At 36.9% G+C, this 16262-nt stretch overlaps 1 non-coding gene across 1 annotated transcript; it reads left to right on the top strand.

Annotated features, from left to right (window-relative positions):
- Window positions 1-9589: 9589 nt before the first annotated feature.
- LOC135274739 (U5 spliceosomal RNA) lies at window positions 9590-9706 on the top strand. Its single transcript, XR_010342503.1, has one exon. It is a non-coding gene; the product is annotated as a U5 spliceosomal RNA (small nuclear RNA).
- Window positions 9707-16262: the final 6556 nt, after the last annotated feature.

Below are 16262 nucleotides of genomic sequence, written 5' to 3'. Positions count from 1 at the left end.
TATTGAAATATAATCCTCAGTGTTGGAAGTGGGGCCTGGTGAGAGGTATATTGGTCTTAGGAGCATATTCCTCATTGCTTAGAGCTGTCCTTGCAATAATGAGTAAGTACTTCTGAGATCTGGTTGATTAAGTGTGTGGCACCTCCCTCTCCCACTTTTTCTTGCTTCTATTTTCACCATGGAACGTGTAAACTCCTGCTTTACCTTCCATCCTGAGTAAAAGTTCCCTAAAGCCTCCTCAGAAGCAGATGCTGGCAGCATTCGTCCTGTACAGCCTGCAGAACTAGAAGCCAATTAAACCTATTTTTTAAATAAATTACCCAGTCTCAGGTATTTTTTATAGCAATGCAAGAATAGCCTAATATAGAAAATGGGTACCAAGAAGTGGAGCACTGCTAATCAAGACACCTGAAAATGTGGAAGCAACTTTGGAACTGGGTAATGGGCAGAGGTTGGAAGAGTTTGTTGGGGTCAGAAGACAAAATATGAGGGAAAGTTTGAAGCTTCGTAGAGAGCTGTTAAATGGTTATGAGCAACATGCTGATAATGATATGGATAGTGAAGTCCAGGCCGATGAAGTCTCAGATGGAAATGAGAAATACAGTGGAAACCGGAACAGAGGTCGTGCATGCTATGCCTTAACAAAAAACTTGGCTGCATTCTGTTCATGTGCTAGGAATCTGTGGAATTTTGAACTTGAGAATGATGACCTAGGGAACCTGGTCAAAGAAACTTCTAAGCAGCAAAGCATTCAAGAAGTAACCTGGCTGCTTCTAACAGCCTAACTCAGATGCAGGAGCAAAGGAATGACTTACAGTTGGGTTATATTTAACAAGGTAGCAGAGGGTACAAATTTGGAAAATCGACAGCTGGAACATGTAGTAGGAAAAAAAAAAAAAACATTTTCAGGAGAGGAATTCAAGCAGGCTGTCGATCAATCACTCACTGGAGAAATTTGCAAACTAAAATGGAACCAAGCACAAATAGCTAAGACAATGGGAAAAAGGCCCTGAAGGCATTTCGGAGACCTTAGCAGAAGCCTCCCCATCACAGTCCCAGAGGTCTAGTGGGGAGGAATAGTTTTGTGGGACAGGCTCAGGGCCCTACTGCCCTATGCAATCTCAGGACACGGCTTCTCACATCCCAGCAGCTCCAGCTCCAGCTCCAACCTGGGCTCAAAGGTGCCCAAGTGCATCTTAGGCCACAGCTCCAGCTCCAGATGATGCAAGCAAAAAGCCTTAGTGGCTTCCACATGGTGTTAAGCCTGTGAGCATGCAGATTACCAAAGTAAAGACCTGGCAGCCTCCACCTAGATTTTAGAGTATGTATGAGAAAGCCTGGGTGCCAAGGCAGAAGCCTGTTGCAGGGGCAGATCCCTCACAGAAATCCTCTACCAGAGCACTGTAGAGGGGAATTGTGGGGTTATAGTGCTCAACACTGAGCCCTCACCAAGATGCTGGTGCAATGCTTCCTGCAGAACAGTGAGCCAATTAAACCTCAGGTATGTCTTTACAGCAATTCAAGAATGGCCTATATACATAGGAAGACTCAATATTTTCTTATTTTTACTGTAACTTTTATTTTATTTTAAGTTTCAGGGTACATGTGGAGAATGTGCAGGTTTGTTATACAGGTAAATGCATGCCATGGTAATTTGCTGCACCAGTCACCCCATCACCTAGGTATTAAGCCCAGCATGCATTAGGTATTTTTCCTGATGCTTTTCTCCCTCCCCCTGACAGGCCTCAATGTGTGTTGTTCCTTTCCCTGTGTCTGTGTTCACATTGTTCAGCTTCCACTTATAAGTGAGAATATGCAGTGTCTGGTTTTTTGTTCCTTCATTAGTTTGCTGAGAGTAATGCCTTCCAGCTCCATCAATATCCCTGCAAAGGACATAATTTCATTTCCTTTTTTGTGTGTATAGTATTCCATGGTGTATATTTACCACATTTTCTTTATTCATTCTATCATTGACGGACATTTGGGGTGGTTCCATGGGAAGACTCAATATTTTCAAAATGTCAGTTATTCGTAACTGGATCTGTAGGTTCAAAGTGAACCCAGTAAAATCTCAGCAAGTCATTTGGTGGATACTGGCTAACTGAATGTAATGTTTATAGAGGAAGCAAAAGACTCATAATAGTCAATATAATATTGAAAAAGAACAAAGTTTAAAGACTGACACTGTGGATTTTCAAGACTTGCTATAAAGGAAGTAATCAAAACCGGGTGCTTTAGTTAAAAAATGGACAAATAGGTAGATGGAAGAGAATAAAGATCCCAGAAATAGACCTATAAAAACTAATCTTTGACAAAGGCTTAAAGACAACACAGTGGAATAAAGGCAGTATCTTCAAGGAATGGTGCAGGAATAACTGGACATTCACATGTCAACAAGTGAACCTAGACAAAGATTTTGCATCTTTCACAAAAAATAACTCAAAATATATTATAGAGTTAAATGTAAAATGCACAACTATAAAACCCTTAGACTATAACACAAGAACACATCTAAATAAACTTGGGTTTGGGCATCACTTTTTGTCAAACAATAAAGGCTCAACCCATGAAAAAAAATTAATAATATAGATTTCATTGAAATAAAAACTATTACTCTGCTAAAAACACTATCAAGAGAATGAGAAGACAAGTCACAGACTTGGAGAAAACATTGCAAAAGACATATTTTGTAAAATACTCATTTGAAACAAAAAGAGCCTGGCCAACATGGTGAAACCCCATTTCTACTAAAAATGCAAAAAATTAGTCAGGTGTGGTGGTGCACTACTGTAGCCCCAGCTACTCCTGAGGCTGAGACAGGAGAATCCTTTGAACCCGGGAGGCAGAGGTTGCAGTGAGTTGAGATTGCACCACTGCACTCCAGCCTGGGTGACAGGGTATGATTCAGTTTCAAAAAACAACAGCAACAACAACAACATAAAAAGAACCTTAAAACCTAACAATAAGAAAACAAACATCTCGATCAGAAAATGGACAAAATATTTGAATAGAAATTTCACCAAAGAAAAATTATAGATGAAAAATAATCATATGAAAAAATTATCCATAGGTCTCTAAGAAATTGTGAAGTCAAACAACAATAAGGTAATATCCTATACCTATTACAATGGCCAAAATCTGGAACACTGACAACACTAAATGGTGACAAGGATTTGGAGCAGCAGAAACTCTGTGTGTGTGTGTGGGTGTTTGTGTGCTTGTGTGTGTGTGTGTGTGTGTGCATGTGTGTGTGAGACAGTCCCTCTCTGTCTCCCAGGTTGGAGTGCAGTGGTGTGATCTCACTGCAACCTCTGCCTCCCAGGTTCAAGGGATTTTTCTGCCTCAGCTTCCCAAGTAGCTGGGACTACAGGCACACGCCACCATGCCTGGCTAATTTTTTGTATTTTTAGTAGAGACAGGATTTCACAGTGTTAGTCAGGATGGTCTCAATTTCCTGACCTCAAGATCCATCCATCTGATCCTCCCAAAGTGCTGGGATTATAGGTGTGAGAGACCACACCTGGCTAGAACTCTCATTCTTTACCAACAGAAATGAAAAATTGTTGGCCATTTTGGAAGACATTTTGGCCATTTCTTAAAAAACTAACCATAGTTTTACCATATGACCCATCCATAGTGCTCTTTGGTATTGGGATTGGTATCCTTGGTATTTATGCAATGGAGTTGAAAATTTATGTCTACACAAAAACCTCGGAGGTATATAGCTACTTTATTCCTAATTGTCAAAACATGGAAGCAACCAAGATGTCCTTTCATGTGTGAATGAATAAATGAACTGTGGTGCTTTCATACAGTAGAATATTTTCCAGCTCTATAAAGAGATGAGCCCTCAAGCCTTAAAAAAACACAGAGGAGCCTTAAATTCATATTACTAAGTGAAAGAAGCCAATCTAAAAAGGCTACATACTGTATGAGTCCGACTGTACGACTCTGGAAAAGGCAAAACTATGAAGACAGTAAAAGTATTACTAGGGGTTAGGGGGATGAAAGGGATAAATAGGCAGAGAACAGAGGATTTTCAGGGTATAAAAACTATTTTGTATGACACTAAAATGGTGGATTCATGTCATTATATATTTGTCCAAACCCATAGAATGTATAACACCAAGAGTGAACTCTAATGTAAACTATGGATTTGGGGTGATAATTATGGGTCGATGGGTTAATTGATTCTAGCAAATGTACAACCTGGCATGAGACATTCATAATTGGGGAAGTCATGCATGTAAGGAAATAGGAATATGTATGAATTCTCTGTATTTTCTTCTCAATTTTGCTGTGAACTTAAAATTGCTTTTTAAAAAGTCTATTACAAATATGCAAACTAATAGGATCTCAAAGGAAAAATAGGTCCACAATTGTCAGATATTTCCATATATGTCCCTCAATAATCGATATCAACAACTGATAGAACAAGCAGGCAGAAAATAAGGATATGAGCACTTGAAGATTGAAGGGGAAGAGAGACCTGTGCTACGACACCGTGTGATGCCCTGCACTGCCTCAGGAGGAGACTCCGCAGAGTCCCCAGCAGCAAGAAGGCTCTCACCAGATGCAGGGCCTTCACCTTCTACTTCTCAGCCTCTGTAACTCTAAGAAATACATTTATTTTTAAAATAAATTAACTGGTTTCTGGTATTCTGTTATAAGCAACAGAAAATGAACAAAGACAACATTTAATACCATATTAATTAAAATCCAATTAGGCTTTCTCGGAAACTGAGAGCCTGATTCTAAAATAATTATAGAAATACAAAGGAGCTAGAGTAACCTAACCAATTTTGGAAAAGAACAAAACTGGAGGAATTACACTACCTGACTTCAAGACATTATGATATTGACACATCAATAGCACAAAATTGAACGATCAGAGATAGACCAACACATACATGCTTAATTAATCTATGGCAAGATGCAAACATAATTTAGTCAAGAAACCAGTCTTTTAAACCAAAAGTAGAGTAATAACTAAATATCCTTGAATATTATCCATGTGTTATTCCCAAATCACCAAAGGGTATATTATGTAAAAATATATGATTTGATCCATATTTCACGCCATCTATACAAACTAACTCAAAACAGGTCATAGAGCTAAATATAAAACTTAAAACTTTTAAACTTGTACAAAAAAAGAAAGAAAATGTTTATAACTTTGGGGTACTCAAAGAACTCATACATAATAGTAAAAGTACAATTCATTTAAAAATATTTATACATTGAATTTTATAAAAGTGAAAAACTCTTCTGTTTGAAACACATTAGGAGAATGAAAAGAAAATTTACAGACTGAGAGAAAATATTTGCAAATCATGAAGACAATAAGGGCCTTATATTCAGATTTATGTATTTTTTTAAAAATTCAATTATGCATTAACAACCCAATAAAACAGCAAAATACTTGAACAGACTCTTTATCAAAAAAGATATATGGGTCATAATAAGAGCATATATAAATATACTCAATCACAGTAGTCAATCTCAGTTGGTCAATCTCAGTAGTAAGAAGAGAAATATAAATTAAGACCATAATTTGATATTCCTATACATCTATTGGAGTGTTTAAAATTTAAAACATTAACCACATCAAGTGTTAGGAGGCTGTAGTTTACTAGAACCCTTATAAACTGCTGACAGAAATGTCCAATAGTACAACCACTTTGGAAAACAGTTTGTTAGTTTTTCAAAAGGTTAAATATTTCCCTATTATATGATCCAACTCTTCTACTCCTAGATATTTATACAAGAGAAATAAAATCTACACCCATAAATAGAACTGTTTATAAATGTTTGTATTAGCTTTATAGGTGATAGACAAAATCAAGACACAACTCAAAAGTCCAACACAATGTGAATAGATAAACAGACTGCAGAATAAGCATGTATCTCTACTACAAAATAAAACAAATGGACACTAAAAGCACACAGTGTATTATTCCATTGATATAAAATAATAGAAAATGTAACAGAAATGTAATAGAAAGCAGATATCATTATCTCGAGAGAAGATGTTGAGGAAAAGTGAAGGAGGAAAATTACAAAGGGGCTTAAGGAAACTTTGGGGGGTGACGGATATGCAATTATCTAGTCATGATAGTTTCAAGGGTATACATATTTGTCTCAAATTGTCAAACTGTACATTTTAAGTTGAGCAGTTTATTTTGCCCCAGATTTATTGTGAACAGGTTTTATATATTAGTTATACATCAATAAAACTGATTTAAAAAGCAAAAAAGAAAGAAAGACAGAAAAGAAAGAAAGGAAGAAAGGAAAACATTGGTGGCAAATATGTAAGTTCTTTAGCAAAACTGCAGGCTTGCAGTATTTTGCACCAGGTAGAGTCAAATGAAATAATAAATGTCTTTGAATGAGCATGAATTGAAGTATCAGAGGTATGATTTTGATCTAAAAGAACAAAAGCCATAGCACATTTTGTGGGTCATTTTTAAGAGTTATTTTAATAATCTTTAGTAATGATTTTTAAAGTGTTTAGTAATATTTGGGCCCAAAGTAAAGGGAGGTTGGGAAAAAAATGGAACATCATTTCTGATACCAAATTTTTCTTCTTTCTGTTATCAAGATACAATAATAATTCACAGGTCTGATTTTCCACTTTTATTATGCGGCAAGTGTGATAAAGCCCTTTAGGAATATGGTTTTTCCTTCAACTTCAGTATCATTTATACAATAGATTAATTTAACACTGTAAATAAGGAAATTCTAGCTGGGTGATTTGGGAATAACACATGGATAAATTTGGGCAGTACTTGGAATGAAACAAAATTAAATCAATGACACTTTACTACACAGACTTTTTTGTTCTATGTGCAAATACTCAAATAAAATTATAGTTAGATTTTTTTAACTAACTGTATTAATAAAACAAGAAGTTGAAACATTAAATTGAAAACATTTCGAGGTCCCAGAACACAAGTGTCAGATGACTATTGGTACCTGATAAATATCAATCAGTAGCAGAAATTTATTAATAGCACTTTCCAGCCTTCCACGAAGCTGCCTACCACAATCTATGTTACCCCTAGTATTTGGTAGATCAGCCTATTGGAAAATCTCTGTGTCTTAGTCCATTCTCCTGCTGCTATGAAGAAGTACCCAAGACTGGGTAATTTATAAAGAAAAGAGGTTTAATTTACTCACAGTTCTGCATGGCTAGGGAGGCCTCAGGAAACTTAAAATCATGGAAGAAAGTACCTCTTCACAGAGCAGCAGGAGAGGGAATAAGTACCAGCATGGGAAATGCCAGATGCTTATAAAAGCATCAGATCTCATGAGAACTCACTCACTATCATGAGAACAGCATAAGGGAAACTGCCCCCATAATTCAGAGACCTCCCACAGGGTCCCACCTTTCACGTGGGGATTATGGGGATTATAATTCAAGATGAGATTTTGGGTGAGGACACAACCAAGCAGTATCAATCTGGCTTATCACCATTATACAACAAAAGTCTCTACTTGTATAATGGAAATTAGTAGGAAAAAAAATTTTTTTTCCAGGTTTTTGATAACATGGACACTCCCCAAAATAAAGAATGTTCATAGTATCTTCGGACATAGGAGAAAACTTTCTTTCTCTCTTTCTTTCTTTCTCTTTCTTTCTTTCTTTCTTTCTTTCTTTCTTTCTTTCTTTCTTTCTTTCTTTCTTTCTTTCTTTCTTTCTTTCTTTTCTTTCTTCTTTCCCTTTCTTTCTCTTTCTTTCTTTCTTCTTTCTTTCTTTTCTTTCTTTCTTTCTCTTTCTTTCTTTTTTCTTTTTCTCTCTTTTTCTTTCTCTCTCTCTCTCTCTCTCCCCCTTTCTTTCTTTTTTCCTTCCTTTCTATCTTTTCAGGGTCTTGCTCTGCCACCCAGGCTGGAGTACAGTGGCACAATCTCAGCACACTGTAGCCTCAACCTCCTGGGCTCAACCAACTTTCCCACTTCAACCTCCCAAGTAGCTGGAACTACAGGTGTGTGCCACAATGTCCAGCTAATTTTTGTAATTTTTGTATTTTTTTTTTTATAGACATGGGGTTTGCCATGTTGCCCAGGCTGGTCTTGAGCTCCTGAGCTCATGCAATGCCCCCTGCCTTGACCTCCCAAAGTGCTGGGATTACAGGTGTGAGTCATCACACCCTGGCCCCATCTTTTTTGCTATAAGTTTCATATCAATAAAGAAGCAGAGGTACGAGCCACAGAGTAGAGAGGCCCTTCCAAAACCAGGTGTTACACCTGAAAAGAAACACAAAACACAAGCCTGTTTCTGGGTCCTTTCCAATCAGAGTTCTCTCATCCTAAACTGTGGAATTCATCCAGCTCACTCCCAGAGAGGAAACTAATAATCTTCTTTTACTTTTGTGGGGATTTTTTGGAAGTGCCTTAAGGGAACTGAAAATACATGCAAATGATTAAAACTCCTACTGAGAGTAAAATACCATTTCCATAGTTTATTAAGCATGAGAAGATTCACACAGGTTTTATTTTTAATTCATTTGAAAAGAGATTTTTATTTGCCCTACCTCCAATCTTTCTCTCTCTCTCTCTTTCACACACACACACACATATTTTCTTTTTGTAGAACATGGATATTCTTATTAGTTCATTCCTAGAGGAATGAAATAGTACACATACGACTCACAGCCAAGTTAGAAACTTAAACTCTGCAGAGATAATGAAATAATCATAAGAACAATTCATTTCAAGAGTTTCCTGATGTCCTTTTCTATCTGCAAGTGTATTCAAGCAAGCTAAACATGTAGTGTTAAATAAAGCGTTAAACCAACTCTAGCAATCACACATAAAGCTTGTTTAAAGCTGTTATTTCCGTGTAATATTTATGAATAGACTCAAACGAGGATGATTTGTCAACCAAACAAAACTGAGCTGGTGAATTATGCTCTGCAGTGTATGGAATCACCAGCTGGAAAGACACAGTCGCCCCATCTACCAGCTCTCCACTTTGGAGAGGATCTCCATGTTCTAAGTGATTTGTTAGTAAGTTGATCAAATGCCAAATTCAATTTAGCCTTTAGAAATATCAAGCCATATTATTTGTTTGTTTTTATTTTGTTTAGATTTTCTTTTCCTTGTTGAACTAGAAGGCAAACATTCACAATTTTTTTTGTATACCATGTTGTTCTAGATGCTGAAGCGTATGTTTAAGGTAGCTTTCAAATTTTCCAAATGAAATTATCAAAGCAGCACTCTCCTGATTCTCAAAAATTCCATATAACAACCTCTATATTCTATATTCTCCCATGGGTAGAAAGTGCCTAGAGAAGGTCATCACGAGGGTGATCACTACATGATATTGCCTAGGAAGTTTATGTCTTAGACTTGGAGAGGTTGGTTTTTCTTTTCTTTCAGTTTCTCCTGGAAATGAAGGTCATTCATTACCATGTGCTCAAGAAACTCAGAGGTTATAAAATGTTGGAAATTTAGATTCCTGTGCAAGAAACATAGAGGGGGAAGACAAGGAGCCATTGAACTGCCTGAGCCTTCTCCCATCTGGCTGATAATTTAGCACAACCTCAAGTGATGTCTTTCTTATTGTTCCATAGAGAAAGAGACACCTATGCTCTGGTTTCTCTTCATAACGAATAAATCTTTCACCTTTTACTAAAGATTTCCATGGAGAGGAACAATTATGAGTTTATAACTGAATTTTTTGATGTCCTGCTTAGGCAGGGCTCATTATATATATATATATATATATATATATATATATATATACACACACACACACACACACACATATATATATGAGAGAAACAGACACATCTTTGTCCCTGGGCCATTGGTTCTAATTCTCCAAAGCTTAGCTTTGTGGCTACATCAGATGCAAAATGTGTTTAAGAGTACTGCAATGCAGGGACGTTCTTCAAAGGGAACCCTGGAACCGAGTGTAAGTAAGTGAGACGGAGAAGACTTCACATGATATGCTATAAGTGTTCTCCAAAATAGAAACAAGGTTCCAAACTTCCACATTCTACCTTGGAGGTCACACCTTCCTTCTCACCAAGACAGGTGTGATTTCTAAAATAAGATCTGCTCTCAGGGATAACATCTAGTAGCTCCTGGTAGCACCTAGAATCAGAGACAGCTAAATTCACTCTGCTCACGCTGGATTCTGTCTCTGACCCTGGGCTGCTATATCAATCTTTCTGCATTCCTCTTTTCTCCTCTGTAACATTGGTAGAACAATAACTTGGAGGGTCATTATAAGGAGAAAATGAGCGAATAGAAATAAAAATTTCCTCCTATAGTGGCTGTCATTTCTGTAGGTGCGCAATAAATGCTAACATTTCATCTTCTTGAACAAGTCACTCTTCATTTCCTTTTTAAAATTAAGGCTTCCGTTTTAATTGTAACTTGGAGGTTTTCTGGACCTAAAATCAGGCAAGAGTATGACTCCCTTGTCATCAGTGTCATTTCCACAATTCCATGCTCTTCCCAGGGTGTCTGACTATAGTGGAGGTCTGAAGTCAGAACACTTTCCCAAGGAGAGATTAAACACTGCATTCGTTATGGCAGCTGGAAGGCTGCATTATTGCTTTTCCAAGAGGGAGAGATTTATGGCTGTACTTAATGAATGCTAATCGTTTTCTTATCAGTGGGTAGCAACACAAACACTTTTGTGTATGGTAAGGTTAAAGTAAACCTTCAGAGTATCCTTACAAAACTTGAAAGCTAATGATTAGTTCTTGACAAGCCTGGCTAATAACAGGAGTTCCTGGAAGGGTATATAGGCCTAGCGTAGCCAGAATACATTATTCTTCAGTGTTTTACAATTTCACGTGTCCTCTCTGAACTGGGCTGTCACAAAAAAATTCACAAAGCTTTTGTGCTTTTCTTAAACATCTAGGCAGTTGCACTCTTTAACCAGCGTAAACTGGTTGCTGGGTAAAGGAAAGCCAAAAACCTTTCTTAATCAGTTAGAAAAAAATATATTCATATAACTTCAATTTGCTTTGCAAATAGATACAGAGTCAAAGAATGTTTATCAGGCACCTACTATTTATGGAAAATGTTATTACACTCTTTCATATATATATATGGCATTTAATTCTTACAGTATCTCTGTAAAGTTTGGCTCCTGAGGAAACTGGAACTTCAAGAGGGCGTATGATTATCCAAGGTCACATTTGAAAATTTACATCTGACTCCAAGTCCAAATGTACTTGGCCCACAGTGTTCACAGTACATTTCGAGGGCAGTTAGCCTGCTCTTCTAAGCCACTCAGGAGAAGGCCATGGTCAAATGAGGATGGGGATTTCAAATTTAAACATTGCCAAGAGTGATAGTGTCTAAGACGAAAGAGTACATATCTCCAAGCTAAAAATGAATGTTTTCATATTGATGTACAATAAAGTCCTATCAATCAATTTGCACAAATTATATACTGAGATAGGTTTTAAATAATGTTCTCTAACATGTAGTTATAGTAATAGCAGCTCAATAAAATAATTACATTTAATAGCTAGCCTCAGTCTTGCTTAGTCTCTCTGACACCTCCTACGCTGGTTATGATTTAAACCATGGCAATCAGGTAATTCATGTCAAAAAGGCCATTACTCCAAAAATCACCCTGAGTCTAATTCCCTGAAACTTTTATAGCCTTTTCTTCTTTTCCTTTCAATAAAGAAATGAATAGGGAAAACAATAGCTAAATATGTATTCATGTAAAAAAGCTTAGCTTTCATTTCAAGTGCTTTTATCTCTAGTAAATGGTCTACCTTTGGGGAAGTTAGTCAGCTTCTCTAAACATGGTTCCTTTGTTTTTGAAATTAGAATAAAGGCATCTACTTCCCAAGACTGTGTTCTGGGAGAACATTGGTCAAATTTCAGTTTATGGGCTGAAAAACCTCTGCCAATACCACACAATTAATGTTTTTTTTTTCCCTTTCTTGTGAAAGGACAAATGAAATTAACAAATCATGACTGATTTCTATTGTACTAAAGTGAGTCACTTCAAGAGCTGTGTGCAGCTTTCCCAGAAGATAAATTCCACACCTTGTAAAAAATGGAACATGATGTCCCTTGTTAGTGTTTAATGTTGTTACTGATTTCCCTGCACTGGAGGTAAAGGAGTCAGGGAGGAGCCTCTAGGCTGCCAATCATTTCTGTATGCAATCAGATCATAGTAAGGGTCAGAATATCTTGTGGGTAAACGGTCACCTATGGTGGACAAAGTTCTGTCTGTCATCCAAACCCTCCTTCCCAAAATGGGCAAGCAGAAGGGCTGAAATCAATGTAGTTAATATATACATATTAATTCTAATTTGTGCAGACATTAAGAAATCCAAGAAAAATCCCTTTGACTTCTCTTGGCTCATAAGATCTCAAAATTTGTCTACAGCATTGCTCATTTTTGTTCAAGGAAAAACTTCAAACAAAATACACTTAACAGAATTCATTTGAGCAATGAAGAATTTATTAATCCTGTGGTACTCAAAACTGGAAGAGGTTTCAGAGATCTCCACTCCAGCAGCCTAAGCTATGAGTCTTTACAGGCTGAATGGCAAGTAAATCAATTATTTGATTGGCTACAGCAACGTGGTTGCCTTATTTGGATATAGTCTGATGGGAGTTTACTAGTTATACAGCCAATTGGCTGGTTGGCTATTTGTGATCGGCTGAGGCTCATTTGCTATTTTTAAGTCAGCAACAAGAAATACCTCTAAGTTAAGTTTCAGTGGCTTACAGAAAGTTTAAGTTGCTTCAGTTTCTTACTGAAGTTGTCTTTGAGCAAGACCACATTCTTGCTCTAAATAAAAAATAAAAATACAAGAGTTACCCTGAATTACAGCATAATCTGAAAACAGAAGACATTTGCAGAGCTCTTAGCTCTGTGAAGGCTTATAATTAGGCATGAAGAGAAAGCTAGTTGCTCTCCACTTCTTGCTTGTTACTAAGGTGAGAGTGAGTGAACACTTCTTAGCACATCCAGGCACCATCTAACCAGCTGACCATGCTAGTTAAAGAGGCTCTTGTGGTTTAAGTCCTTAGCAGTAACAGAGTTTAGCTTGCTCTAACCTAGCTCAGAGGACATACTTCCAACTATGACATGATCTGAATGGATTAAATAAGGCGCTGAAATTTGTGGAGTCAAGACATACTGAAACTCTGTTTATCCTTTCCATCTCTAGGGACTTGGACCATAAACTCAGTAACCAGAAGGTGAAAAGAACATCCAAAAGCACCTCACCTATCTCAGAGGTCAACGCAGGCCCCAGATGGTCTGTCAGGACCTTCTGACTTACATCATTCATTCCTTTCTCTCTATTCTTTCTGACAAATCCAAATATGGTGGCAGGTAGCCTTTCATGACCACATGCAAAGATCATCACTGTCATTTGTGCAGCAGCACATGCATTCACAGATAAAACATGCCTTGGGAAATTTGAGTAGCTGTCAACAGCCGTCTCCAACTGACTTTGCTACTTTAGACAGCTCCCTCACCTTCTCTGCCTGTGCTGTTGTTAGAAATGGGTTAAATTTATAGGACCAGCAAGACTTTTGAGAATATAATCTGCCCCGCCAAGCAACAGATTTGGAGAAAATAAAACTTCCACTGGCAGATAATAAAGTCAGAATGCCAACTAAATTCATTAGAAAAAGTTTGTGTTTTGAAATTCTCCCACTCTATTTAAAAGATGGGAAGTTGTCATATCTTGAACTCAACTCCACTCACAGTCTTTTATCTCCTAATGAGTCGACCATGGTATTATTCTTGGAGGTGAAGTCATTTTGGAAGTGAAAAGAAATTATCCTTGTATGTGTCAAAATTTGTCAAATATCTCAAAATCTCTGGGAATGAGAATGGCAGAGACGTTAAACACAAGACAAATATAGAAACTTCACAATAAAGCCCCTTGAGTTGCAAATTTTTTGCCTTTATAATCTGCCAGAACTCACATTTTGGAAGCCTGAGATGCTGTGGACATAATAATGAGAATACACTCTGCTTGTTGCAAGAGAAAACTTCAGCTTCACCACCACTATCTCACTTCTGTCTCTAACCCCACTTCTCTTGCCCAATTTAAACCTCCAGAAAAAACAAAACAGAACAAAACAAGGTCAGCAGAATATGCTCGGTTACATTGTCCAATTTGCAAATCCCCTTGAGGTAGAAACTGTGTCCAGATTAGAATCTACAAGCCCAAGTCTCCAGCTCATGTCAAGGTGCTTCCTGTCTTTGTCCAGCAGCACTCATGGAGCCTCTTTGAAGAGGGCAATGTCTCCAGGCTGCTGAGAGTAGATAAACGCCTGTTGTTTTACACAGGCTGGGTGCCGGAGCGGGTGTAAACCTCTTTGCATTGCATAAAGGCAGTCTGATAATAACAAATTGCCTTGTCAACCGCAAGAGATACTTAGTTATTAATGGAAATAATAACAGATTATATCAGCTTTGCACACTACAATCAAAAGGAAGATCAAAGCAAACTAATATTACAAGCAGTTAACAGTGAAGACATGCTAATAAGATAAAAACCACTTTCATCTCCCCCTTCCCAAATGCACCACTGGGATAATTATTGATAACACATAATGTCATTTAAACATGGACAGTATTTTTAATACCAAAAGTCCAGCCACATCAATGAGGCTTTTTTTCTATTAGGTAAAACTGCTTTCAGTGTTTTCTTAAAATAAAACTGCTTAATTGCATTTCGCTGGTGTTATAGAAATACATGCCTATGAATCATCCCAAGTGTTCTCAGCTGGTTTAAGCTAAACTCACGTTACCTTTGGTTGTGACTACAAACATCTAAGCAAAGAGCTATGTCAGTTTATTAATAATTAAGAGAGGACAAAAAGCCTGATAAACCCCTCCCTGAATTGTCATTTAAGAGTATCACTATCTTAGTATTTTTTATATTTACCCAATCTCCTCACCAGTAAGTCAGCCCTTTTCTTCTTTAAAGCACTTTACAAATAGTAGTGAGTGTCAAGGCCATTCTCAGGAGGTAGTAAGATATTTTTATTACCTTTTCTCCTATATAGAAAATGCCAAAAAAGATCACTGACCATGGGTTATTTTATTCTTACAAAATCTTAATTTGAAGTTTTACAGTCAAATTATTGTATCTGCATCATTCTACATTAAGTATCATTTCCTGATAAGCACACAATATTTGGGTATTAATTTATATATTTTAACAAGGATTTTAATAATCCTGACTATAAAATAGAAGGGTAAAAATGTTTAACATAGATGAAAATAGCCTGCTAAGGACTCCTTCTGTCACAAAATCTAAAATGGGGGCTGTAGACTGACCTTACCTCCCAAGGAATGAAGACACTGAAACCCAATGGGTGAAAGTGAAAAGCCGTAGATTTTAGCCCCTGGATATATCATTTACTTATTTAAGAAACTTAAAAATATCATTAAATATGTTTAATTTCAAAAATCTTAATTTTTTTGATTTGGGGAAAATAATTCTTAACCTTCCTTCATCAGAGTATAAGGATACGTTAAAAGATTTCTCCTTGTAAATTATAAAACATGCTGTACAAACTTGAAGTTATGATGTAATGTTATTTATGAATCGTAAGAGTCACCATGTTTCAAAAGTAGCTTATTTTTACTTTCAATACAAAGTGGAGTAGAGAACATGTACAGGAGAAACCCATAAATATTTCTGGAAAATGGAAAGCAGGAGAGTTCTCAATGAGGGACAGAATCAGAGTGAAGGAAAGGAATCTTAGTGAAAAATGAAACCAGATGGCTGCAGGGGAGGTGAAAGTTATTCTTCCAGGCCTAGCTCCAAGGATGTTCCAAGATCTACCCTGGAAGGTGTGGGGAACACGACTGGCTTTGTGTCAGAAAAAAGATAAATTATAAAGCTTATACTATATGAAATATTTGGGCCACATTTCTCATCTTCTCTCCTCTTTCCCCCCTCAATCTTTACCTATACAGTGAGACACACTACAGTGGCACTTCCCCATAGAAAAATGTAGACATATCAAAAGGATACAGGAACTTGTTTGAAAGCCAAACACAGAACAATTTGAGCATCAGAGTAAATAATTATAGCAACAGATAATAGTACCTGGAATAAAATAGGAATGCATGAGCCTGCACCAAGATTAATAAGTAAGTAAATAAATAGAGAAGGGAAACATCTACCACACGGTAAAATGTCAACTGATATTAATTAATACATTTGAATCTTTCTTCATTAATCTTAGAGTGGAAAAGCCTGGCAGACACCGTCTTAAACATATGATAAAACTTCATA

This window comes from Aotus nancymaae, unplaced genomic scaffold, assembly GCF_030222135.1.
Source record: "Aotus nancymaae isolate 86718 unplaced genomic scaffold, 86718_ANA_hifiasm-v0.15.2.pri h1tg000012l, whole genome shotgun sequence".
Classification (NCBI taxonomy): Eukaryota; Metazoa; Chordata; class Mammalia; order Primates; family Aotidae; genus Aotus; species Aotus nancymaae.
The sequence above is the reverse complement of the archived record's forward strand: the minus strand, read 5'-3'. Positions and strand labels throughout refer to the sequence as shown.